Source organism: Scardinius erythrophthalmus (genome assembly GCF_964197995.2).
Source record: "Scardinius erythrophthalmus genome assembly, chromosome: 24".
Lineage (NCBI taxonomy): Eukaryota > Metazoa > Chordata > Actinopteri > Cypriniformes > Leuciscidae > Scardinius > Scardinius erythrophthalmus.
Genome location: NC_138244.1, coordinates 8,152,003 through 8,179,220, shown reverse-complemented (window position 1 = coordinate 8,179,220; position 27,218 = coordinate 8,152,003). Strand labels below are relative to the sequence as shown.

The following is a 27,218-nucleotide window of genomic DNA, read 5'->3' as shown; positions in this document are numbered from 1 at the left end:
GAGAAAGAGATCAAAGAGTCCATCTGAATCTGGAGTGTGTGTGTGTGTGTGTGTGTGTGTGTGTGTGTGTGTGTGTGTGTGTGTGTGTGTGTGTGTGTGTGTGTGTGTGTGTGTGTGTGTGTGTGTGGAATAATAGAGCCTTCCAAATGAAACCGTGAGTTGAGTTCTGATGTGCTGTGTCTCTCTGGGACAGATTGTGAAAATCCTCAGCTTGTACACACAAGTGAATGAGTTTGAGGAGAGAGTGTCTATATCATTCATAAAGTCTGTACAGGTGAGTCATTTCTCAATGTTTTTAAATGTATTTTAAAGGATATTGTCTGATATTTTTCATGGTTAAACACTTCTCCCTCTACTCCACAGAATTTATTAAAGGATCGTAAGGAGTCTTCTCAGTTACTGATGGACGCTAAGATCATTTTCTCAGTCACTTTCCCCTTCAACCCTTCATCTGTGGCCCTCGAGACCATCCAGCTCCCCAGCAGCCTCAATCTGAGCTTCCTGACGCGAGTGTGAAAACACACCAGTGATGTCATCACAAATCTGATACTGGAGAATCAATTTTGAAATAAAGGCTTGGATTGTATTTATTTGGTCATGTTTTCTGGGATGATTGTTTACACTTGCATCACTGTAAAGGATTTCACTTAAGAGATGAATTTTAAACACATTTCACTGTATTTTCAAGTTTATTGCATTGGGTTTTTGGGGCTAAAGTGGATTTATAATGTTAAGGACCTCAGTTGTTCTATATCTCTAAAGCTACCTTTACAGTGTTCGAATTAACTATTGCTGTAAAGCATATTAATAAGGCTTCTTGTATGGTTGAAAATGGATAGGAACACTTGTCAATCTTTTGGACTATCTTAAATATTTTATATGCAGTAGTTTGTTGTAAAAACTGTTACCGGTAATCAGTATTGTCATTTGAAATATATTGAATATTATAAAAAGAGCTTTCATATATTATTATACAGTGTACAGTACTGATTTTTCATTTTATGAATGTTGCATACTGACCCAAGTTTTGGTGATTTTGAAGTCTTGGCACTGTTAGTGACAGACAAATCAGACACAATTGTTTTTCATATTTAACCATAGAATGAATTAGGGAAGCATACTTTCTTTAAAAAAAGGATTTCTTTCATTAATTCATAGGAAAACCATGAATATCTCCAGGACATTGTGTGTATGATTATTATTATGGTCTTGTATAGTGTCTTTTGTATGGTATACCATTTTATACATGCTTTATGATAGAACCACTAGTTAATGTAACCTCAAATATATATTTTTTGTTGTCTACTAATTTGTATTTTGAGTATATTATGTGTTAATACCTATTTAACATTGTATTACAAGAATCTTAAATAGTTTCGGCATCAACACACATCAATTACACGCAGAACACCATGTAGTAATTACTGTAACGATTCTGAACTGTAAAAAGCCTTCACATGCTTGTAGAACTTGTAATTACAATGTGTAAACTCGTAATTTCTGAGAGCTAAGACTTGTACCACCTGACCACTGCAGATTTAAGGTGTATTCGACTTGAAGCAGCGCTGTGCAGAGCGATCGGTGTGTGACATCAAAGTACAGCGAGAGAGATTCGATTTCAAAAGCATACAGAGCTTTATTTATGGTAATTACGACATGGTGGAACATCACCAACATGATTCATTCTCCCAACAGTCAGCACAAAAATATGATGCCATGTAAGTTTTCAAATTTTTATCCAATTCTGAGACAGTGAAGCATGCATCCTTCACAAGTAACGTAATCACAGAATGCATTATGAAATAATGATTTTAAATATAGATTCATCTGAATACAAATGCTATATCACTCAATATTTGTGTTCCGTGTATTTTTGTGCTTTATTAGAAGGAGTAAATAATTTATCAACATGCCAACATCAGACTCGATTGGAATTAACTGTAAGAATTAGCCAAGTCTTATGATCTCTTGAGGAGAAATTCTAGATGTTTAAGATGCTGCATTAGAAGCTCCTAATGACATACAATGATCTCATCTCACTAACGCCAGTGGGTGGGGCCTAAGTTTATCTTCTTCTGCAGAGGCGGTCTTTCACGACATTATTACTGTAGTATTATATCACTACAGGATTTTCTTATAATATGATGACCTCTTATATGTCAAAACCTCAAGGAAAATTTGATTTCTCAGTTCATGACCCCTTTAAGGTTAAAACAACTGAACATTCCTTATAGTTTATAATTAATATTTATAGTTAAATATTATGATGCCAATGTAATAAATGTCCACATTATAAGGACACAATTTATCTTTTCTTAATTCAATCGTATTCATGTCTTCTTAGTATCTTCTTCATGCTTATCATCCTGCTTTAATCTTCTTGGGAAAAGTGTTGAGATCTTGGGCAATGCAAGTGTTCGTCTTTGTCCCTGAATGTTCCACAGACTCCGGGATGGATCTCAAAGACCCGAATCCTGAGCTGTGAGAAGAGACTAGAGAGTGTGATGAGCTAAAAACTGAATCACTGTCTGCTCCTGATCGTGATCTGAATGAACTGTTAGCAGAACTGTGACCAGAACTTCCCACAGACCATGTGTCTGATCGCTCATCTCCACTCACTGGGGAAATACAGTGAAATCAGTAAAAGGGTTAAACTGTTACAGAACAAAATTCTGACATTTAACACTTTCAATGTTCCTAAAAATAATATAGCCTTAATCATTATCAGGTGCTCTTTAAAATATTATATAAATTCTTCATTAATCAGATGGGATTTCAAAGTTTTGTTGCTGTTTTATCTATGAAATATCTTTATTTCAAGATTGATCACCATTTATTGCACTTATTTAAAGTGACCTTTTTTCTTGTTTATTTCATATCAGTAAATGCAAACCTTTTACCAAACGTTTTTACAAGTAAATAAAAACAGCAACAACAAGAACACGATAAGGGAAAACTGCTGCAAATTTATCCGTCACAATATTCACAAAACATTCAGAAAAAGGGAAAGGGTCCAAATGGGGAAAACATGTGGTAACAAATGTAGGATAATGTAGGCTAAATATAAATATTTTCTCAACAAAACAGATCTCTTGCTGTAATGATTTAAAAAAATAAAAAAAGTCACAGGAGACAAAAGTGGAAAAAACAAAACAAATAAACAAAAAACACTCACTTATTGGTCGTGGTAAATCCATGCTGTTATTTCGTTTTATGACCCCTGACTCGTAACTTGTGTGAGATGAATCTCTGGATCGTGATGAATTGAAAACTGGTTCTGCTCCTGATACTGATCTGAATAAACCAGAACCAGAACTTCCTACAGACCTTGATTCAGATCTTTCAGCTCCACTCACTATAATAATGAAAGCAGAGATCAGATCAGTAGAAGAACATTTACATTAATGATTTGACAGACACTGGTTTCCTAATGAAGATAAACAGGGTTGAACCTGGTCAGTATCAGTGTGGGACATGAGAGAAAATGAAGACTGTTTCCGTTAGAGGTGTTATTGAATGTTAGCGCTGGTCCTGATCACTATAAACTATTGAAAATTACATCTAAAGAGCTGTAGAACATTGAGGACGAAACACATCTGAGACTGTGTATTGATAATATTGATACAATTCTATGATTTCACTCACTAGTCTGTAATCTCATGTCTTCTCTCCATATGTCCAATCGTTCTTCATCTTCCTTTCTACCATCTATTTCAAAATGGCAGCCGTTGTTTTGTGCCACTGTCTCCTCAATCTTCTCCAGCAGCTCCTTGATCTGAGTGTTGTCTCTCCTGTTGAGATTGTTGAGAACATGAAACCTGTTCCCACATTTGTCCAGCAGCCGCTGGAGATCCTGTCCTTCACTCTCAATGTGTTGCTCTATAGATGTGTCTGACAGAGAGTCTCCATGAGTGAACAGCACTATAGTGTGACTCCAGACTCTCTCACTGAGAAGATCCAGATGATCCTGCACTGCTTTTCTCTCAGTCTCTTTAAATCCAGTGTCCACACGAATGATCAGTAGTACAGCGTGTGGTCCTGGAGGACACAGAGACACACTGAGCACAATCTCCTGTTTCATTCCACCACCATCCTGGAGCTTCAATGACAGTGATGTGTCTGTCTGCTACTTCTCCATGTCTCCTCACACACTGAGCAGATCTCTTCAAGTCAAACTCCTCTCTGCCCAGGATGGTGTTTCCTGATGAACTCTTACCAGCTCTTCTATATCCCATCAACACAATCCTCAGCTCTGAGAGATGTTGAGCGTCACCTGAAACAAATAGAGAACAAAACACATTTCTTAAAGGGGTCATATAATGGTACATGCACTTTTACAAGTTGATTGTACTGAAATGTGTGTTGGCAGTGCCTGTACACAACAATCATAAAATGATAAAAATCCATCCAGTGGTTTTTTTAAAATCTTCTTATATGTTTTCCCCCGTCTCAAATCAAGCCGTTCGACCGTGTGACGTCACACGGTCGGACGTCCCTCACACGATTGTTGATTGACAGCAGCGTTTCAACACAGACCCGCCCTCGCTCATGAGCGAGCTGTCAATCATAGTCCGCACGTCATTGTTGATACACTGGAGCACTGTCTATGAGAAGAATGGCTTCTAAGCGATTGTGGTGTTCTGTTCTTGGGTGTAATAAGGATCACAGCAGTCATTTTGATGTTCCTAAATCCGAACCGCTGAAGACGCAGTGGCTGAGTTTTGTTTTCGAAGGGAATATTCCCCACGATCAACGTCAATGCTTTCATGTTTGCGCGAATCATTTCATACACCAGACTGCTTTATAAACGAGGGTTACACCATGAGTGTAAAGCAGTGGTTCTCAAACCTGTCCTGGAGGACCCCCAACACTGCACGTTTTCTTTGTCTCCCTAATCAAACACACCTGATTCAACTCATCAGCTCATTAACCCATGTGATAATGAGCTGATGAGTTGAATCAGGTGTGTTTGATTAGGGAGACAAAGAAAATGTGCAGTGTTGGTGGTCCTCCAGGACAGGTTTGAGAACCACTGGTGTAAAGGAATAAGGATGGCTCTCTTATTGTAAATGTTTATTCATATTTTAGTTAATGATTTGCAAATGCATCATCGTGTCATGACTTTACTTGAGGGGGCACATCATTACTAACTCATGATTAACTAACCATACACTAACATCAACTCATGGCTTGTTAATGCATGTCTGTGTCATGACTTTACTTGAAGGGGCACATTATAATTAACTAATTATTAACTAACCATACACTAACATCAACTAATGGCTTGTTAATGCATCATAATGTCATGACTTTACATGAGGGGGCACATCATAATTAATTAATTGTCATAAAAGCTCATAATTTATCATAAACGTACTATCCAATACACATGTACTACAACTAGTATTCAGCCCAGATAAGTGATGTTGTGTGGCTTTTCAAAAAGTCAGAGAACGGAGGTACAGTATCATCACAGCTTCTGTCCGGATGGAGAATGAACTACTGATCCCAGCAAACGTTCCCCTGACCGTGTTCATGTTTCCTGTTTGGTTATTTTTTTGGGAACCGATTCCTCAGGAACTGTTGTAAGTCATAGTAGGTTTAGTTTGATGGGAAAAAGAATTTCACAAAACAGATTAAGGCCTTTTAAGATGAATTATTAGTGTATTTAGTATTTTATGTTTGATAAGGAGGATCAGTGAAATTAATGACAAACTAATCCCGTGCCTCAGTAATGTTTATGATGAAGCTGCTGGTGTCAATAGTTTAAATTATGACAGTAATAAATTGTTTAAATGTATTTCAAAGTCAAAAATATTTCTTATTCCATCTTATGGAGCCTGATTGATTTTGTTTACCCCTAAGTGTTAATTAATGCTATCAAACATGCACTAACCTGTAGTTAAGGCTGCTGTTAATCATGTATGAATTCTTATGACTCCTGTCGTAGTTAAGGTTAGCTCTTCATTGGTTCATGATTAGTTCATATCTTCACTAATCATGAGTTCATGTTGAAGTAACTATTAATTCAGGCATTAGTACATGATTATTCATGTACCATTATTGTAAAGTGTTACCAAAAAGGATTCTATTAATAAGCTTCATATAAAGCATCATTTCTCGTTTCTTCTGAAACTGTCGGACATTTACTCTGGGAGTGTCCTTTTGCTCAGTCTTTCTGGAGTAATGTTAATACCTTGATTTTCCAAAATGTGTTAGCTGATTTTTTCTTATCTTACAGACACATTCTTTTTGGGTTTTATATTAATGACAAGAATCTAATCAAAGATTTTTGTATTAACCTCCTTTTATTTATTGGAAAGTTTTATATCCATAAATGTAAATATACAAAAAGTAAGCCCCGCTTTGACATCTTCAAACAAGAATTGAATATGTATTTAAATAAGAAAGCTATAAAAACATCTTTTAAACGACGGAGGAAAAACTCTGTTTATAAAAATGCCCGTGTACGCGTGGACTATAGGCCCAATACAATAATGAAGAGAACATCTTTTTCACAAGGGAATATCTAACAATATTATAAAAAAACAAGCCTAAAGCTGCTTATAAAAAACAGATCAAAAAGCCTTTCATACATGTATAGACCAATATGAAGGTAAGAACAGTGTTGAAAAAGAAAAAACGATTCCAGTTTCAAAAAAAGTATTTTTCACTCACTCATCTGTGATCTGATGTTTTCTCTCTGTTTTTTCATCCTCTTCATTCGTTCTTTTGCTCTCTCTTCCTCTGCTCTTCTTCTCTCTTCCACCTCCTTTAAAATCTTTCTGTTTAATTTAAAATGGCGGCCATTGTTTATGTTTTGTGCCACTGTCTCCTCAATCTTCTCCAGCAGCTCCTTGATCTGAGTGTCGTCACTCCTGTTGAGATTGTTGAGAACATGAAACCTGTTCCCACATTTGTCCAGCAGCCGCTGGAGATCCTGTCCTTCACTCTCAATGTGCTGCTCTATAGATGTGTCTGACAGAGAGTCTCCATGAGTGAACAGCACTATAGTGTGACTCCAGACTCTCTCACTGAGAAGATCCAGATGATCCTGCAATGCTTTTCTCTCAATCTCTTTAAATCTAGTGTCCACAGGTATGATCAGTAGTACAGCGTGTTGTCCTGGAGGACACAGAGACACACTGAGCACAATCTCCTGTTTCAGTATCTCAGGACTCTCCTCTACAGTGTAATTCTTCCACCATCCTGGAGCTTCAATGACAGTGATGTGTCTCTCTGCTACTTCTCCATGTCTCCTCACACACTGAGCAGATCTCTTCCAGTCAAACTCCTCTCTGCCCAGGATGGTGTTTCCTGATGAACTCAACACAATCCTCAGCTCTGAGAGATGTTGAGCGTCACCTGAAACATATAGAGAACAAAACACACTTCTTAAGATGGGTGACATGTTAAATCTTCTTAAGTTATCTGTCTTTGTGAAAAAGGGGTTACTAAAATGAAGTTTAATGTATCTGTATGGGTGTCAAACTACACATTATTGATTAAAAATTACACATAAGCGTATTGTGAAATTTATGGTCATTACTTCATATTAGCTCTACAGTTTACAAATTTGTCATGTATTATTGCCAAAACTGTAACTTGTTTATTGTCTGAAAGTTTGTCTGTTTTGTATTTTATGTTTGTTAAAATTTGCAATTTTTAAAACTACTCGGTTACTATCGTAACCTCAGTTCCCTGAGAGTAGGGAACGAGTATTGCGTAGCTATACGCAGTGGGGAAACTCCTTTTCCTCGATTTACTGAAGCCTATAATGTAAAACGCATTTTGCAGCTGCACAGCTAACACAGTGAGTGTCTGGCTCACTCATTGGCTGTGCTGCAACAACTGCACATCCAATGGCGCGGGCGCCTCTGACGTGTGCACCAATGAGCTAGCATCACACCATTACACGTCAGAGCCAAGGGGATGTGGCCTTAGCCCATATTAGTCCCCGAAAAACGCCTTTTTCGCCCTACTCTCAGGGAACTGAGGTTACGATAGTAACCGAGTAGTTTCCTTTTGAACAGTCACTTCGTATTGCGTTGCTATACGCAGTGGGGACATCATGCAAAACACTGCACTATAAGTAACTGGTTGCCTTCTGCAGCTCAGGACCCCTGAGCTCACAGAAACAAGCCAGAAGTATATATAATGAACAGACCTGACACCGTCGGTAGCCGTGTCAGTAACTTAACCAACATAATGTACTAATAGGACCAGACACTGACGGGTCTATCAGTATAGGGAAAATATAACCGGCCAAAGGCGGGTTTTATAATAAAATGTATATAAATATAACCGGCCAAAGGCCCAAGACAAGGCCATGCTTCTAGTCGAATGAGCCTTGATACCTATAGGGCAAACCTGACCCACTGAGGTATATGCCATAGATATGGCATCCACTATCCATCTAGACAGTCTTTGCTTAGTGATTGGATAACCCTTAGATCGGTCACCAAAGCAGACAAAGAGCTGTTCTGATTGTCTAAAAGACGCAGAACGATCACAGAATTCTCAGTGCTCTGACAGGGCAGAGTAGATTAGCTTCCCCATCCTCAGCAGGAGGAAGGGCTAATAATGTGATAACCTGTGCTCTAAACGGCGTTGAGAGCACTTTGGGTACATAGCCATGTTTGGGTTTGAGGATGACCCTGGAGTCATCCAACCCAAACTCCAAACATGAAGGGCTCACGGAGCTTGATAGATGCCAGTGCCAGCAGGAGAGCAGTCTTTAGCGAGAGAGGTTTAAGATGGTTCAAAAGGTGGACTTTTCAGGGCCTCAAGGACCGTGGAGAGGTCCTAAGATGGCACGGATGGAGGTCTGGAGGGGTTCAACCTCCTAGCTCCTTTTAGAAACCATACCACCAGGTTGTTTCTTCCTAGTGATTGGCCACCCACCGGAGCATGATGAGCTGCAATGGCTGCCACATACACTTTGAGTGTGGACGGGGAACGGCCCGCGTCCAACAGCTCCTGTAGGAAGGAGAGTATCACAGATACCGCACATGACCCTGGATCAAAGAGTTTTTTTGAGCACCAGCTGGAAAACCCTGACCACTTTAGAGCATAAAGGTAGACGGGGCCCTAGCCTCAGTGATAGTGTTTAAGACCTTCTCAGGAGATGGGCCAGCGTGTCCCTGTTCTTAGAGAAGAACTCTGCGCAGTGGGTGTTGGTTCTCGAGGCGAAAAGGTCGACTTCGGCCTCGCCGAACACACTCCATATCAGACTGACTGTCTGTGAGTTCAGGGACCACTCGCCTAGGGGAGTGTTGCCCCTTGAGAGCATATCGGCACCCAGATTCTGAATGCCAGGGATATGCGCTGCCCTCAGAGAACTCAGATTGGTCTGTGCCCACAAGAGGAGGTCTCTCGCTATGGTGTACAGGTTGCCCGACTGGATGCCGCCCTGGCGATTTATGTAGGCCACCACTGACGCGTTGTCCGTGCGGATTAAGACGTGGTGACCTTTGAGGTTTGACAGAAATGCTTTGAGGGCCAAACAAACTGCTTTCATTTCCAGACAGTTGATATGTAAGCTCTGCTCCGTGCTTGACCAGAGGCCGGAGGCAGACTTGCCTCTTGCAGCGCTCCCCAACCTAGGTTGGATGCGTCTGTAAAAAACACTTTCCTCCTAGAAACTACTCCCATGGTCACACCCTTGTGGTACCAGTCCTGAGCCCACCAGGGAATCAGAGTCCATAACAACCGTGATTCACCATGATGCGCAGGCTGCCTGACTGCCATGCATGGGTTGGCACACAGCGTTTGAGCCAGTGCTTTAGCGGGCGCATGCGCAGTAATCCCATACGGAGTACAGACGAGGCTGCTGCCATGAGACCGAGAAATTTCTGAAATTTCTTTAGAGGTGTGCTCTCGTGTAAGCCGCGCTGTCATCGTTACAGAATCGATAACTATGCCCAGAAAGACCACACTCTGGCTGGGGGTCAGTTGATTTGGTTACATTGATTTTGAGACCCAGACATTTTAAATGGTCGAGAATCAAATCCCTGAGTGACAGTAGCTCAGATCTCGACTGTGCCAGCACCAGCCAGTCGTCGAGATAATTTAGCACACGCACTCCCTGATGTCTCAGGGGAGAAAGCGCTACATCCATGCACTTCGTGAATGTACGGGGTGCTAGGGATAGACCAAACGGCAGAACGGTGTATTGATAAGCCTGACCCTCAAAGGCGAATTTCAAGAATGGCCTGTGACAAGGGTTTATCTGAATGTGAAAGTATGCCTCTTTCAGATCCACTGTAAAAAAATTGTGAATTGGAGCGAGTAGCCTCGCTTTATTTTGTTTATGACCCCACTCAACACATCAGGGATGGCTTGCCAGGCCAACGCCCGTGTGGCTAGGGTTTGACACACAGTTTGGGATGGGCCGCCTGACACAGGGGGACCTGATACCCTATCATTGTGATTTGTGCACATACTGAGTGTTGGACTGACTGAACAGGCTTTTGTCTGGAGAAAAGTCAGTGTAACAACTGGGAGGGGGTCGCTTAGTGAAGGGGGACTGTGAACCGTGTGTTGTGATTGTGAAACATACTCTTTTTGTGCTTTACATGGGTCACCATGAGAACGCCATTTGTTTGTAGAGGTGTGAACAGTGCAGCGGGGACTAATATGGGCTAAGGCCACACCCCCTTGGCGGGCTCTGACGTGTAATGGCGTGATGCTAGCTCATTGGCGCACACGTCAGAGGCGCCATTGCATGTGCAGTTGCCGCAGCACAGCCAATGAGTGAGCCAGACACTCACTGTGCTAGCTGTGCACCTACAAAATGCGTTTTACATTATAGGCTTCAGTAAATCGAGGAAAGGGAGTTTCCCCACTGCGTATAGCTACGCAATACGAAGAGACCGTTCGAAAGGAAACCGTGCTTGCGTGGATGCACTTTTTTTTCTTTTAAACGACAGAGGAAAAACGTATAAAATGCCCGTTTATAAAAATGCCCGTGTACGTGTGGACTATAGGCCCAATGCAATAATGAAGTGAACATATTTTTCACAAGGGAATATCTAACAATAATATTGTTAGATATTCCCTTGTGAAAAAGATGTTCACTTCATTATGTTCACTTCATTCAACACTGTTCTTACTTTCATATTGGTCTTGTTTTTTTAATAATATTATTATAAAAAAAAACAAGACCAATATGAAAGTAAGAACAGTGTTGAAAAAGAAAATATGATTCCAGTTTCATAAAAAGTATTTTTTCACTCACTCATCTGTGATCTGATGTTTTCTCTCTGTTTTTTCATTCTCTTCATTCGTTCTTTTGCTCTCTCTTCCTCTGCTCTTCTTCTCTCTTCCACCTCCTGTAAAATCTTTCTGTCTATTTCAAAATGGCGGCCGTTGTTTTGTGCCACTGTCTCCTCAATCTTCTCCAGCAGCTCCTTGATCTGAGTGCCGTCTCTCCTGTTGAGATTGTTGAGAACATGAAACCTGTTCCCACATTTGTCCAGCAGCTACTGGAGATCCTGTCCTTCACTCTCGATGTGTTGCTCTATAGATGTGTCTGACAGAGAGTCTCCATGAGTGAACAGCACTATAGTGTGACTCCAGACTCTCTCACTGAGAAGATCCAGATGATCCTGCAATGTTTTTCTCTCAGTCTCTTTAAATCCAGTGTCCACACGTATAATCAGCAGTACAGCGTGTGGTCCTGGAGGACACAGAGACACACTGAGCACAATCTCCTGTTTCAGTCTCTCAGGACTCTCCTCTACAGTGTGATTACTCCACCATCCTGGAGCTTCAATGACAGTGATGTGTCTGTCTGCTACTTCTCCATGTCTCCTCACACACTGAGCAGAACTCTTCCAGTCAAACTCCTCTCTGCCCAGGATGGTGTTTCCTGATGAACTCTTACCAGCAGCTCTACTACCCATCAACACAATCCTCAGCTCTGAGAGATGTTGAGCGTCACCTGAAACAAATAGAGAACAAAACACATTTCTTAAGATGGGTGACATCTTACATGTTCTTAAAGGGATACTTCAGGATTTAGCATTAAGCTTTGTATTAGTAGAAAACCTGTAGTATTTTCGAATTACCATGCTTTCCACCCTCATATCCCCCTGAGAGGAGAGATTTATGTATTTTTTGTCTGGAAAAAATCCTCCGATGACGCAAAAATCGTCATTTTGCGTCATCGGAGGATTTTCTGTCCTGAGGCTAAAGACTACAGCCAGTAGAAGGCGTTGTTCCGCATGTTTTCAGCCCGCCCATACAGGGTGGGATCTCACTCACAGAATGTACACACAGTCAGCCGTCTTTCTTTGGAAGCTAAGCTAGCAGGCTCTTGTTCTGTGGAGAAAGCTGAATAATAGGAGAAAGCTGAATAATAGGAGAAAGCTGAGTAAGTAGGGGTTACCATCCTCCTTTTCCCTGACTTGTCTGGCGGGCGAGACCGTTCAAAATGTCCGGGATTCGGCTTTTGCTTTCTGCGGTCGCCATTCATTGTTTACATGCACACCTCTCGTTTCAATCTAACTGAATTCATTCCGATCGGTGAATCTGAATGTAGTGTTTACATGAACGCTAAACAAGTGATCGGTTGATGTGCGTTTTAACATTGCTAAGAAAATTCCCGCACCTCCGTTGCGAGACCGGCGCGTCTCAGTAATGACGCCACCGGCCTCGCGCCGTTCTCCCGCGGCCGTCAGCCTCGTCCTGCTCGCCACAGTAAACATGATGAATGGCGACTGTAGAACGCAAAAGCCGAATCCCGGACATTTTGGGCGATCCCGAAATCCCAGGCAGACTCGTCACGGAGACTCACTGGTAGCCTAACCTTGTTTTAAACTGCGCTCTCTTACCAGTAGGCGTGGCCTCCTAGGGCAGCGAAGCAAGTGCATTCTGGGAGTTGTTGTCTTTCATCCACATGAGCCAAAAATACATTTTCTGGCTTTTCTGAGGCTAGAAAGCTCCAAATTAAAAAATTTCTTCACATTTCTTCTACATGAATGACCTATTTTAAATACACATTCATCTTTCCAGAGGTGAAGTATCCCTTTAAGTTATCTGTCTTTGTGAAAAAGGGGTTACTAGAATTAAGTTTACTGTATCTGTATGGGCTTCAAACTACACATTATTGATTAAAAATGACATATAAGTATATCTCACAATAAATAAACTCTTAAACCAGAGTTGAACAAAAGTTATTGATGGACAATAATTATGAATTATGGAGAAAAGAAAATTGCTTAATTTCAATGATCTGCACACAAAACATAAGAGGTCTCAGAATACAGAGTAAGCAAGACAAATTACAAATAGCTTCAGAATAATGTTTTCAGAAAGTATATTCTTTAAAAATAATTAAACTGGCCTCTAAACCAGTGAATAAATCTCTCTCTCTTGTGTGTGTTCATATCTGGGAAAGTGTTATCAATGCACTGGTGGATATTAGCACCAGCAAATACATGACTGTATTATTTACATTCATTTACTAGATTGAAAGAAAACTAAAAACAATTTGTGACTGCTTATATTTATAAGACTTCATTAAAAAAACTTTTAAAAAACTAAGCAGAGCCTAAAGTGGCATAAACAGATACAAAATTGTATCTGTAGACTAATATGAAAGTGAAAGCAGTAAAAGTGTCTCACACAAAGTGTAAAGTTGGCATTTTTTCTTTTATAAAAATAGCTTATTTTAAGAGTGAAATGCTTACCGATGTCCATTTTACATGACATTTATTTGCCTTAGTTGGAGCTCCAAATGAAATATTGTTTCACCAGCAGTATAGTAGTTTTTACGGTGTGTTTGACGAGTCATGGGGACTCACACTTCCTGTTTCTTCAGAACAGCGAGAAACATGAGGCCTGTCCAAGGGCGTAGTTTTGGTTTGAACATTGAGGGTTTGAAGTGTGAACCGTTTAGCGGGGTATATGCTTCCACATGAGATTTATTTGTTTGCTTGTTTATTTTTGCAAAATGGTGTTTTGTGGTATCATCCACATGCAACATTTATTGATAACATTACTGCAATAAAGTTAAGTTTGGTGCCATCCTGGGCATTATTAGTGGGGTAATTTACGAGATACATCATAAGATCCATTAGCGCCTCCACTAAGCCATCCGGTTGATATCTCTAAATAAGCTCTAACTTTAAAAATGTTCAACCAAGGGAAAAAAGGCTTCTGGGGGGTGTTTGGCTCGATGTCATGGTGCAAAGGACCCTAGGTTGATTTTACTCCGAACCATCCCTTTAAGATGACTTGATAAGGAAACCCTAAACCCCAAACCCACTCTTAAAGGAACACGCCGACTTTTTGGGACTTTAGCTTATTCACCGTATCCCCCAGAGTTAGATAAGTCCATACATACCATTTTCATCTCCGTGCATGCTGTAACTCTGTCTGACGGACCCACCACTAGCCTAGCTTAGCACAAAGACTGGAGGTAAACAGCTCCAGCTAGCATACTGCTTAGAGCCCTGCACGGGGCAAAAAATCTATCCCTGACCGAGACCTGGCCCGTGGTGTTCAAGCCCTAATCAGGCCCCAGCCCGAAAATGTCTGCAATTTTTCAGCCCGAACCCAACCCGAGACCAACATCAATATCACTTTAAGCTCTCTCTGAAGCATGCTCTCTGATGCGCGCTGTCTCTGCTAGACGCACACACATACACACACGCTACTAGGTAAAATTTTATTATAGTCCTCAAACATAACTACCACCACCGACAATTATGCCCACAAATATCAATAAAGACGGTCCATTACAGAGAAGCATAAGCATGCAATAGATAATATTATATAGCCAAATGTGATCCAGCAGTAAATAAAGATTTATGGCCTACCTTTTTTGATGTTAAGTAACTTTACTGAAGAACAACGTTTCAAAGAACTCTTCGCCAACTGGCTAACGTTAAATAATAATAAAAAAAAAAAAAATCTGTTGAACTGAGTAGGCTCATTTACTGTTGTCGTAGATTTTTCCCTAAACCTAACTATCTGGGTTGCATCTATCTACATTCCCTTTCTATTCTACTGGGTTGTCTCCAATCGACATTCCCTATATAGCTACCTAACTAACTTGCTTCCCTAACTAGCTTTCTTCCTACGCAGGAATAATCGACAAACAGACCTTAGCAAATGTCCTTTAAATGCTTTAATCACGGCCGGAGGATCTCTCGAGCAGTTCTCAGAGAATCTCCCCCAAGAAGAATCAAGGCCGGAGGATCTCTGACAAATTCCATTGAGAATCCCACAGTACACAAGAATACAACAGTTTTTATAGAATAAGGAGGTATGGCAAAAATGTCATACTGCATTACATAATTTCCCCACAATTTGATTGGTTTTCATAGACACCCTTCTGTTACCAGGAAAAGCAAACTTTGTTTTAATGATTACTTAATTGTTAATCACAAGGTTCAAATTTAGTCATCTCATCTGTCTAGTTTCAATTCCCAAACTTGTTATATATACACTCACACAACCAAAGTCAAAGGGGTATGTAAAAATACAACATCCAGCATTCAAAAACACAGGACAGAACGTTTTAGTACATTGTGTTTCAAAGTGTTATCATGTTAGGCCTGAAAAGAGAAGTAACGTTAGATGTTAGAGACATGGTTAGTTTCAGGGGCGTCACTAGGCCCTTTTTAGGGGGGCTTCAGCCCCCCTAAACTTCTGCCCAGCCCCCCTAAAAAATATTTGATTAATATATTTTTTATCGCTTCAGTCCCCTTTAAAAAAACTCATTTGAAACGGCGGCAAGCTGCGTCAAGTTTCGGCTCCTCCCCTTATCTGAGTCTGCTTGGATTTAGCGCATTTTTCAATCTGCAGGGGCGCCGAGCAGAGCGAGGTGTGTCGTGAGTGCATTTATTGATAGATTGCTATGATATTACATCTGCATCGGTGCAGTTCTTTGTCATAAATGCATTGCAGTTTACATAATGTAATGTTACTGGAGCATTGGGAGCAACACGGGACGGTTCGGTTTCTCATCCAATACCAATACGTTTCGCTGCGTTCACCTTCAGCCCTTATCAGTGTGATAGTTGTTTTTTTCTACAAAACAAAAATGAAGCGATTAACACCCATGAAAACATACTTTAGAAAACGATCATGATTTATTTTAATTTACTTTTTAAACTTTAAAACATATTATTTTGTATTTCGTTATTACATTATGCTGCCATGCACAGAAATGATTAAAGACACACATCATTGTCTGAAAGCACTAGATGGCCTTGAGAGAGAAACATCATGTGGAGTTATTTTGTTTTGTATTAATAAATATAGTTTTGTATATATATACAATATAATAATGTATATATATATATATATATATATATATATATATATATATATATATATATATATATATAATATAATATAATAATGTATAATAATTAATATAATATATAATAATATAATAATAATATAATAAAATATAAATATAATAATGAATCAGTAGAAGTGTATACATATATTAGAGTAAGAGTAGAGTAAAGGGATTTGTGGTTTTCTTTTAAGCACTTGATTTATAGAAGTGGCAAATTGATAATTCATGTTGTTATTTTTAATAAATAGAAATAAATATAGAACAGATTAATCATATTGCCAATAGACAGTTACATTAATACACGTTTAGCTGGTTAGTTAAATGATTTGAAATTAAATAGATTTTCACGGGCTGACTTGATGAATAACCAACCATATTGTTGATTACAAAGCTTAAAAAATAAAATAAATAATTTATATTTCATTGTAGATGGACTTAGTTACCTAGCTTTCCTGGTAGCTTTGTCTGAGAAAATGATTCATAAATCAACCTATCAGTTGACCCTATGTTTACTTTCTTCACTGACAGACAAACGTGAAAAGCCTGTATCAGTCAAAGCTCAGCTTTAGGAGGGGAAAAGACAGAGCAAGATAAAAACAAAGAGAAAAAGAGTGTGATGCTGATGAGGTGAGAAAAAAAACAGCTGCCCGCACATGGTTTTAAAGCTATTGTCATCCAATTTTTTTGGCCTTCAAAACATCTTAAAATGCACATATGTAGATCAGAGAAATCAAAATTTTCTCGGGGGAGCATGCCCCCGAACCCCCCTAACTACCTCACATTCGGTACCTCAGTGATTATAAAACCGTGCCATATGCTTGTTACTGGATGAATGAATGAAACTACTTAATAATGAGCATTAGACCATAAACTAACTTTTTTTTTTTTTTTACATCATACCCTCATTGGGGGCTGAGCCCCCCTAAAATTAAAATCCTAGAATCGCCCCTGGTTAGTTTAATATACAGTTTACTATTTTATCTATTAAAAATCTACCACACTGTTTATTTGCGAGTGTTGTGAAGAAAAAGAATAGCATTCACAAGAAGGCTTCAGGCTCATTGTTTGTTGTGGTAATCAAATCAAAACTCTTTCAAAATGCAGCTTTTCCTGAAGTATTGGGAACTTTTAGTAACTCCCCACGCTCCAAATTCTCCCTGATGCTCTCCATGGTCAACTGTCACCTATGCATTGCATGCGCATCGCGTAATCGCATATTGCGTTGCATATTTATAATATTAACAATATAACAATATTTCATACAGTAGCCTGCGCTCTGCACGTATATTATGGGCACGATGAAAGGAGAGAAGCTAAATGAGCCCGAGTCCGACCAAAGCCCTATCTGTAAAAAAAAAAAAAAATGGCCCGACTGCTCCCAATAAGTGACAAAATAACGGCAACATTTTCCTATTTGCATGTTGTGATTATTATTTGTATTTGTTCTAATTTTGTCCTTTTCTCTGAGGCACAGTTTAACAGCAAGTGCTGTGGAAGACCTTTTAAAGCTCTTAAATGTCTTTCTCCCGAGTAGCAACATATTGCCAGAGTCTCTCCACCTCTTCCGAAAAATATTCCATGATCCATCTGAGTCTCTAAATGTTCACCTTTTCTGCAACATTTGCCAAACATATCTTCCAAAGAACAACATGCATTGTCCAGAGTGTAATGAGATAAATGACCCAAAAAAGAATATTGCAGAAGGCAATTTTTATATAAGTCTCTCTATCGAGGACCAGCTAAGAGACATCCTACAAAAAGATGATTGTGCATTTCAATCAGAAGTATATGGAACAAATGATGTGAGAAAGGGTGAAATGTATCAAACACTTCCTAATTTCACAGCTAATGACATATCACTACTATGGAACTGTGATGGCATTCCAATGTTTAAATCTTCATCTTTTTCATTGTGGCCCATCAGATGTGTAATAAACGAACTCCAACCAAATGTTCGTTTCAAAAACATGATACTCGCAGGCGTCTGGTTTGGGCGTGGTAAACCTGACATGTCCACCTACCTTAAGCAATTTGTGGATGACATTCTAAAAATCAATTCACAAGGTCTGGAATGGAGACACCCACATACAAACACAACTGTGGTGTCTAAAGTTTTCCCTATCGTATGCTCTTGTGACGCAGTAGCTCGATGTGTGCTTCAAGGTATACATCAGTTCAATGGTGCATATGGATGTGGACATTGCTTAAATGAAGGGAAAACAGTGCCAAAGGGAAGAGGATATGCCAGAGTCTATCCACCCACTGAGGCACAGAAAAGAACCCATGACCATGTCATTGAATGTGGGCAGAGGGCCATTGAGAACGATGTTGACCATGTGTTTGGGGTGAAGACAGTTTCATCATTAGTCCTCCTGAATCCCTCCACTGGTTTTGACATTGTGAACAGCTTTCCAATTGACTACATGCACTGTGTTGCCTTGGGAGTGACAAAGCAATTCTTGGACTTGTGGTTCAATAGCAAGTACCATGAGAGCCCATGGTACATTGGGACATCACATAAGCTTGTTGATCAAAGGCTGCTTACCATCAAACCTCCATCTGATATACCAAGAATACCACGAACTGTGAAAGTTGCGCAAAGGTGGAAGGCTGCAGAATGCAGAAGCTGGCTATTATTCTACAGTGGTCCTGTTCTGTACAAGATTCTTCCAACTAAATTTTTGAAACATTGGCTACTTCTGGTCACTGCCATGTTTTGCTTTCTGAAAGACACTGTCACAGAAAATGACTTGGTAGCAGCAACATCCAAGATCACAAAGTTTGTGCAGGAGATACCAACGACATATGGCTTGTGCCAAATGTCCTTCAATGTCCATCAACTTACACATTTGCCCTTCTCTGTCAAGATGTATGGACCTCTTTGGTGTACATCTGCATTTTCATTTGAGGGTCACAACCAGAAACTGAAGAGGTTGTGTCATGGAACAAATTGTATTCCATCTCAAATTGCACGCCAATTCAACATACTTCAGTCAATTCCCCAACTACTTAAACGAACAACGACTAGTGCTGATGTCTCAAATAGGGTGGGCAAACTTGTCAATGACTGGCTAGGTGTTTATCCTCTTGTTGCTAAGGCGCAAAAGCTAGAGGGTCTTGTTTTGCTGGGATGTTCTCGACAAAAAATGTTTGATCACAAAGAGAAGTTCTTAATGCTCCCAGTCTGTGACCTATCTGAAAATGATGAGTACTATGCAGAGACATATGACAGAGCAATTGTGAATGGAAAACTGTTAACGACAGAAATATGGAAAGAAGTACAAACACAACAGTTTTACTGTCCAGCTAAATAATGGTTGCATTGGAAAGATTGAGTCAATTGTAAATATCATACATGATCACAAAAACAATCCGCTCATCCAAGTTCAGCTTTTACAAACCACACTTGCTGGTTTTGTGTCTGAAGGATCTCCTTCCCATATAAAAGAAGTGGTGGCAACTCCAACACGTATGATTGTAAAACCTCTGGAAATTGTCCGCAAGGTTGTGCACATTTGCTTTAAAAAAACATGCTATATTGCATTACAACCAAACAGCATCGAGCTTGACTGATGTAGGCCTAGCATAAAGCTCAGCTGATGGCTGAATATTTTTACAGTAACTGAGCTGCATGGTGTTCCTGCAAGTGTAAATAAATCCTGTTATTGTGTCTACTATATGACATTCTACCTAAATTGTATTTATATTATTTTATTTATGAATCTATCTATAATGTAGGCCTATATAATATTTGAATTGAAATGATTAAAATAATCTTGCTGTATAAATGTTTATAATATTTAATATTATATATTTAATGTTTAATATTATATATTTAATTTAATATATGTAATATTTAATGGTGTTCCTGTAAGTGTAAATAAATCATTTTATTGTGTCGACTACATGACATTCTACCTAAATTGTATTTATATTCTTTTATTTATGAATCTATCTATAATGTATATAATTTCTGAATTGAAATGATTAAAATGATCTTGCTGTATAAATGTTTATAATATTTAATTGTAATTACCTGGAAAAACAGCACAACATATAGAAATACAGATATAAAAAAATATACTACAGGACAAACTGAAATTCCATGAAAATAAATCTGAATGAAGGATTCTAAGAATCTAATAAGATCCTATAAGAATCCAAATAGATCCTACAGGACAACGTGAAATTCCATTAAAATTAATCAAAATGTCCAATAGGATTATAAGAATCTAATAAGATCCTATTGGAATCCAAAAAGATCCTACAGGACAAAGTGAAATTCCATTAAAATTAATCAAAATGTCCAATAGGATTATAATAATCTAATAAGATCCTATTGGAATCCAATAAGATCCTACAGGACAAAGTGAAATTCCATTAAAATAAATCAGAATGTCCAATAGGATTGTAAGAATCCAATAAGATCCTATTGGAATCCAATAAGATCCTACAGGATAAACTTAAATTCCAATAAGATTTTTTGACAAGGGCAGAAGGTGAAGCACTGCTACTTGGGCGGAGGGTCCGTCAGACAGAGTTACAGCACGCACGGAGATGAGAAGGGTATGTATGGACTTATCTAACTCTGGGGGATACGGTGAATAAGCTAAAGTCCCAAAAAGTCGCCGTCGGCATGTTCCTTTAATCTTGTTGTATCTGTCTTGCATGTCACACCACCTAAACATTTTGTTTAGGACTGCAAAATGCTTCTCAGCAGACCCACATCGCACCACTTGAACAAAAACTGCATTTCATACAGATCCTGATGCTCATTATGCAGGACGACCCGTGACCGAGTGCTGAGCTTTGTCTTGTCTTTACAGCAGAATATGTAAACACAATCATTCGGCTTCTTTTTAGTATGGTCACCACTCGGTACCGGACATTCGGCGTTATGACGTCCCACTCCGCAATGTACAAAGGTTCTTCGTCACCGTCATTCAGATCCTTCCAGACACGTTTGTAAAATAAAGACCAGTCTTTATCAGGAAATACCAGACAGGTGTCTTCTCCCACCGGTATATAGCCTACTCGCCGGCGCCGTCAACGGTGTAGAGCGTAACAACTCGAGATGGTTCATCAAATTTGTACCCGAATACACGGTTACTACACATCAGAAATTCACCTTTAGTCCAGTCCGAATTTTTATGGAGAAAATTTGTCAAACGGACGTGTCCATACCAGTGGCGTAGCCACGAGGGGGCCTGGGTGGGCCTAGGCCCCCTCATTTATATGTCCGGCCCCCTCAGATTTCTGATGGCTTAAAATAAAATAATAAAAATAAGAAGTTATTGATGAGTTAGTCTAACTGATAGATTGACCGGTCAAAATACTGCGCGGTAAAATGCGGCTGTTTTCAAACTTGATTTGACTTGTTGTGCATTACCTACGCTGACATCTTCGCGTGAGAGTTCATGCGGTGAATGGCAGCGTTGTGCAAAGTACAATATTACGCACGGAAAGATGAGCGAGAAGGAGAAAATCTGAGTTTGCTTCAGCTTACTACAAGACGACAGCGAGTGAAGCGGCTAGGAGACAGAAACGTATATTTCATCACAGGAATAGCGGTCAGACTTCGACTCAGATCGGCACAATGCGCAATGACTTGTTTGCAATTGATGAACCGCCTTCACAACCAGTGAATGACCACATTTCCTGTATAGCCTATATCTGTTGTATATGAAGAGTTTGGTTTCAAAACGCGATAAATTCATTATGATTAATTTTGAGTAATAATGTGTTTTCTTTACCAAGAGAGTGGAAAGATTAAAACCACTATTTTTTGTTTCAAACTTTCACATAGCATATTTAGGTTATAATAACATAACAATTTCAAATCCATATTTTGATTTTCAAATATTTATTATAAAAAAGGATTAGTTTCCCCCCAAAATGCAATAAATTCATGACACTTTTTCCCCAAAATGCAATTAATCCATTGAATCAATATAAAAGTTATTTTTCATATTTTAACTGTTGAAATACACAACAAAGTAAGTTGATCCACATATGACAGCCTCTGAACTTGGTCAATACTAATCTTATATAACTTACAGGCACTGGACTAAAAATAGCCGACATTAAAATCACCATCGCTAAGAAATACCTCCTGAACTTTTTTTTACGGCGATCAGCTGTAAAATGGCTTGGTCCTGCTCGGTTTTTGTTGACTTTGAGTAAAACAATTGAAAGTTTTTCAAAAGATCCCCTGGGGTTAAAGTGTCAGCGTGACAGAAGTTTGATGCTGTCGTGTGAGAAAAAGCAACAGTCGAGATTTTTCCTCCTCCCTCAGTCATCTTCTTAATCTCCTCAAGTAGCCTAAATGGTTAGATTTCAATGGCTTACGTTTCTTCCCCACCACAGGGTCACCAATGCCGTCAAAATGATTATTATTATTTATTTATTTATTTTTGTGGATCACAAAGTAGAAGGAAAACTGGGATGCCGGGTTTATTCAAAGCGCCGCCGTTGCGGTTTAGAAAGCGTGGAATGGTGCGCTGACTGCGCGGATATCGCATTTTATGTAAAATTAAAAATGGACTTTTCAACACCGACCAGATAGCCTACAATACAGATTTTTGGGGGAACTAAAAAAAAATATATAGCCTACATATTTAACGTTTATCGCGTTTTGGAACCAAACTCTTATTTGCGGAGTAAGATGACATCATTGACACTTTTTATAATCGCCCTTGTAGGCCTACTTCATGTAAAAGATAATAATCGCCGAGCTATGTCGTAGGCTGCTATAGCCTAGGCTATATATATATATATATATAGGCTATATACTGTATATATATACCGTATATTAGTTGCCCCTTCATTTTAACTTGGGCCCCCCCAAAAATAAAATTCTGGCTACGCCCCTGGTCCATACGGTTTTCTCGGAGCCATAGTCAGACTTTCCATCATCTTGCCGCTCAGCATAGCCTCTGGGGATTCATGGGAGTATAAACCACCCATGGTAATGTATCTCATTAAGTTACTCTTTTCTGATTTTGTAGAATACACTGGACCCATTTATATAATCCCAATACGAAGGGGTGGGAGAGAGCAGCATGTGACACACATCCTGATATAACCTTCATCACCTCCATTATATCAAAGCTCATATTAAACAATACATCCCCTTATACACTGACTTTATAACCGGGCCAAAGTTCAAATATTAAACAATACATAACCTTATACTCACGAGGTCATACACATATTATCCTATTATTCAATTACATACAAGGTCACCGCTAGGGCAAGGTCACCGCTGGGTCAAGGTCAACCCAAGGGCAGGGGGAGGGGCAGGATCAAAAGGTCAACCCATCAATCATCATTAATGAAAAACCCATCAATCATTTTTGACAGATGCCGAATCTTAACACTACTATTGAATGACAGCCTGGAAAAGTAAAGGACTGATTGCAAAAACTATATGTTCTAACAAACGGAAGATTGTTTAAATACAATGTTGTACAATGTCGCTTTGGACTTTAATGGCTCTTTGTATAAATATTGTATTGAATTGTAATGTCTACCTGTCATGTACAATTAGGGGCCGGTGTGTAAGAGCCATTATGCTCTATTTAAATGCCTGTTGCAAAGGGAATGCAAAGTTTCTCGGGGGAACACAAAAGTTTTGAGAGGGAACACAAAAGAGAAAAAAATAAAAAGAATCTCCCATCCTAATTTTTTCGTAACATATCTTTCCCTCACGGGTCAAAATTATTTTTTTTCATTTTGATAATATTTTTTCTATTTTTAATGCAATTTTTTGGAGATTTTTTTTATTTATTTTTATTTACCTTTAAATTACTAGATATGATCAATAAATAATAAATATAGTAGCCTAATTTAAGCACATTCTTCACATTCTTTCAACTTAAAGCTCCAATATGTAGGAATTTTGTAATAGCATTTCCGAAAATAACTTGCACAGTGTGATATATTTCCTCCAGTTGTGTACTTACAATATTTCAAAAGTCTCCAAAGATTTTTTATTTCAGAGAAATTCCGATTTTAAATAACTGGCCGTCCCGGAAAAGAAATGTCGCCTCTCAGTGACGCAATGTCCGCTCTATCTTTGTTTTCTATTTATTTTTATTTTTTTTTACAACAACTTTATTGAGTTTTTTTTCTTATCACAATAAACAATAACGACGTCTGACAAAGAAGAAAAATAAATAAAATAAAAAATATGACCCACCACACCGGAATATCGCATGGTCAAATGCGGAAGTGGTGGTTATAGCCATAGACTGTATGGTTATAGCTGTTATGGATCACGATTACTCTTTGGCGAGTATTGAAGTGCCAACAAAACGAAAGCGTCCATATTCTGATACACGCAGACTGTGTGACAAACGAAGGAATAAAACTTGGATAAATATCGGCCAGGCGTTTTCGAGATGGAGAGAGCTGCGCGACTATCTTGGACTTGACAGAGACTCTGCTCTCGCGAGTGTATTGAAGACAGGTAAGACATGCAACTGTCAATAATAGCACTTATAAACAAAGTTATATTGCTCTTTGTACTTCGGTAAGGCTTTTTATCACGTGTGGTGACCGAGATTATGGCAGTACAATACAATCGGATATGTGTTGTTAAAAAAATATATTTAGTCATTACTTGCAAATGTTCGTTCAAATTTACTTTTAGATATTGGTTTGAACACGTTAAACAACACGGCATTACCATAAAAACGTAAAACTGCACAACATTAACCCAACAAATCATTTGACAAATAGCTGTAAGTTGTAACGGGATAATATAGCATAACATTTCACGTTCCTTGCAGTTAATTAATTATGATGATATAAAATAATACGATCAGACATACAGGTAATACAAAAACGAATAAATTACCTCATCCGTGATCATGATTCATTAATTCCATTTAGATACATCGCTAGATGGTGAAAACGCATTAAAAACGACATCTCCCATCGTCACCTCCTTCATAGCGTCATCAAGCTTCGCCTTTGTTATTGTTGGAAACTGCGCCCTCTTGTGGTAAAAAAAATCACATACTGGAGCTTTAACTTCAAAATAACTCAAGCATAACTCATAAACTCAAAATATCTTACATTAGGTGTCTTTGCCGGCCTCTTGTGGAAAAAAAATATATAACATGATATTCATGACTCTAGCCACTAGATGGCCTTATAGCTCTATTTGGGGAGCAAATGAGCTGTTTCCCCTGGTTCCTAAAGTAATTTGTTTCAATATGCATTGCATTCATATTTTTTTTTACAGTCTATGATTCAGATACACCTGTAGACATTATAAAATAATTTTTGGTAAAGTTTTAGCATTTTTAGTAAGAATTTTGAGCAGTTTTAGGTTTTTCTTTTGTAGCCTGAAGCATTCCTCGCATTCAATTAATTCCTAAGGGGGTACCATTTTATAATGCTATGGAGAAAGTCAAACGTGATCTAAAACAGACACAAACTAAAAAGCGTTTCCATATTCAACTTGAACATCGAATCACACAAGATGAATAAAGTACAACATTAACATTAAATGCATCCTTAATTGTAACAGAACAGCATTTTGAACATGTTACAGACTGATGAAAAGATAAAACATCATCCTGCAGCAACTAAAAAAAAGCTTTTTAAACTACTAATGACCACCTTTACTAGAATTTATCAAATTCTATTGTATTTAGTGTGATACATTTTGAATAACTTGTTGCAGAATTTATAATAGGATTATCTGTTATTTGAAAATTGAGGCATGTTGTGGCCATAGTTTCTATCCTATGTGATGTTATTTTTCATAACAAATGCTATTAAAAAAGTTAACATTGACCTTAGCATGACAATGTGGAGCCATAAATGGTCTCACCTGTAATTATAACATGTTATGGGAAATTTTGATTTTCATTGATTTACAGTATTGATTTTCATTTAATTTCAGTAAGACATTGAAATGACCCTTTGCTGGACTGTATGTGGTCTGCCAACATATGACTAATGTGTGTGTGTTTTTAAACACTGGGAAACAGGTGAGACATCAGGAGGAGGCCGATTGAAAAGGGACCTAGGGTCAGAGGCCGCCCAATTTAGAACTTGTGAGTTTGTAAGAACAAACTTAGCAGTATCAGAAAACTAGCAGGGAAGCCTCTCCTTGTTTAGATAAGGGCCTGTAAGCAGAAGACCTTGAAAGCAGTATAAAGGCTCCTCTGCCCTCCCTCTCGTCGTCGCACTTGTTTCACAGACTGTACTGGTGACTGTGTGGCAACTGGGCCTTCTTGCAAGAATAAAATACTTTTTAATGATCATTAAGAGTGTCTATTACGCAGTTGATGATTGTTTAATGAATTTTTGCCACAACAAACCTTATTGTATCAAATGCTGTATTTAAACAATTACAATAACTACTTTTTCATAAGGCCAAGTACAAGTTAGAATCAAGAGCTTTAAAAATCTGGATTTTGTTGAATTATTGAGAGACAACTGCTTTTCCCCATGTGTAAAAAGTGTTCTAATAATGACAGATGTTAGGAAAACCTGGCTTTCAGATATTCCTAGAGATGACAAGAAATTATAATTTTCAGAATAAGACATTTTAAGTAGCTAAAGTACTTTTAAGTAAAATTCTGTCAAACTAATAAGGTTTTAGGTTCTTAAATAATCTAAAATACATCATATCTATCCTATGTAATCAAGTAATTGTTAACTATGCTATTACTTTATTGCAGTAATGTTATCAATAAATGTTGCATGATGTGGATGATACCACAAAACACCATTTTGCAAAAATAAACAAGAAAACAAATAAATCTCATGTGGAAGCATATACCCCGCTAAACGGTTCACACTTCAACCCCTCAATGTTCAAACCAAAACTACGCCCTTGGACAGGCCTCATGTTTCTCGCTGTTCTGAAGAAACAGGAAGT

At 38.6% G+C, this 27,218-nt stretch overlaps 1 pseudogene across 1 annotated transcript; it reads right to left on the bottom strand.

Annotated features, from left to right (window-relative positions):
* Positions 1 to 1,306: 1,306 nt before the first annotated feature.
* LOC308684830 (GTPase IMAP family member 8-like) lies at positions 1,307 to 13,779 on the bottom strand (annotated as a pseudogene). The gene is made up of 6 exons: positions 13,695 to 13,779; positions 11,240 to 11,944; positions 6,679 to 7,365; positions 3,646 to 4,273; positions 3,176 to 3,355; positions 1,307 to 2,618 (listed from the first exon to the last, which is right to left on the bottom strand). The product of its transcript is annotated as a GTPase IMAP family member 8-like (transcript).
* Positions 13,780 to 27,218: the final 13,439 nt, after the last annotated feature.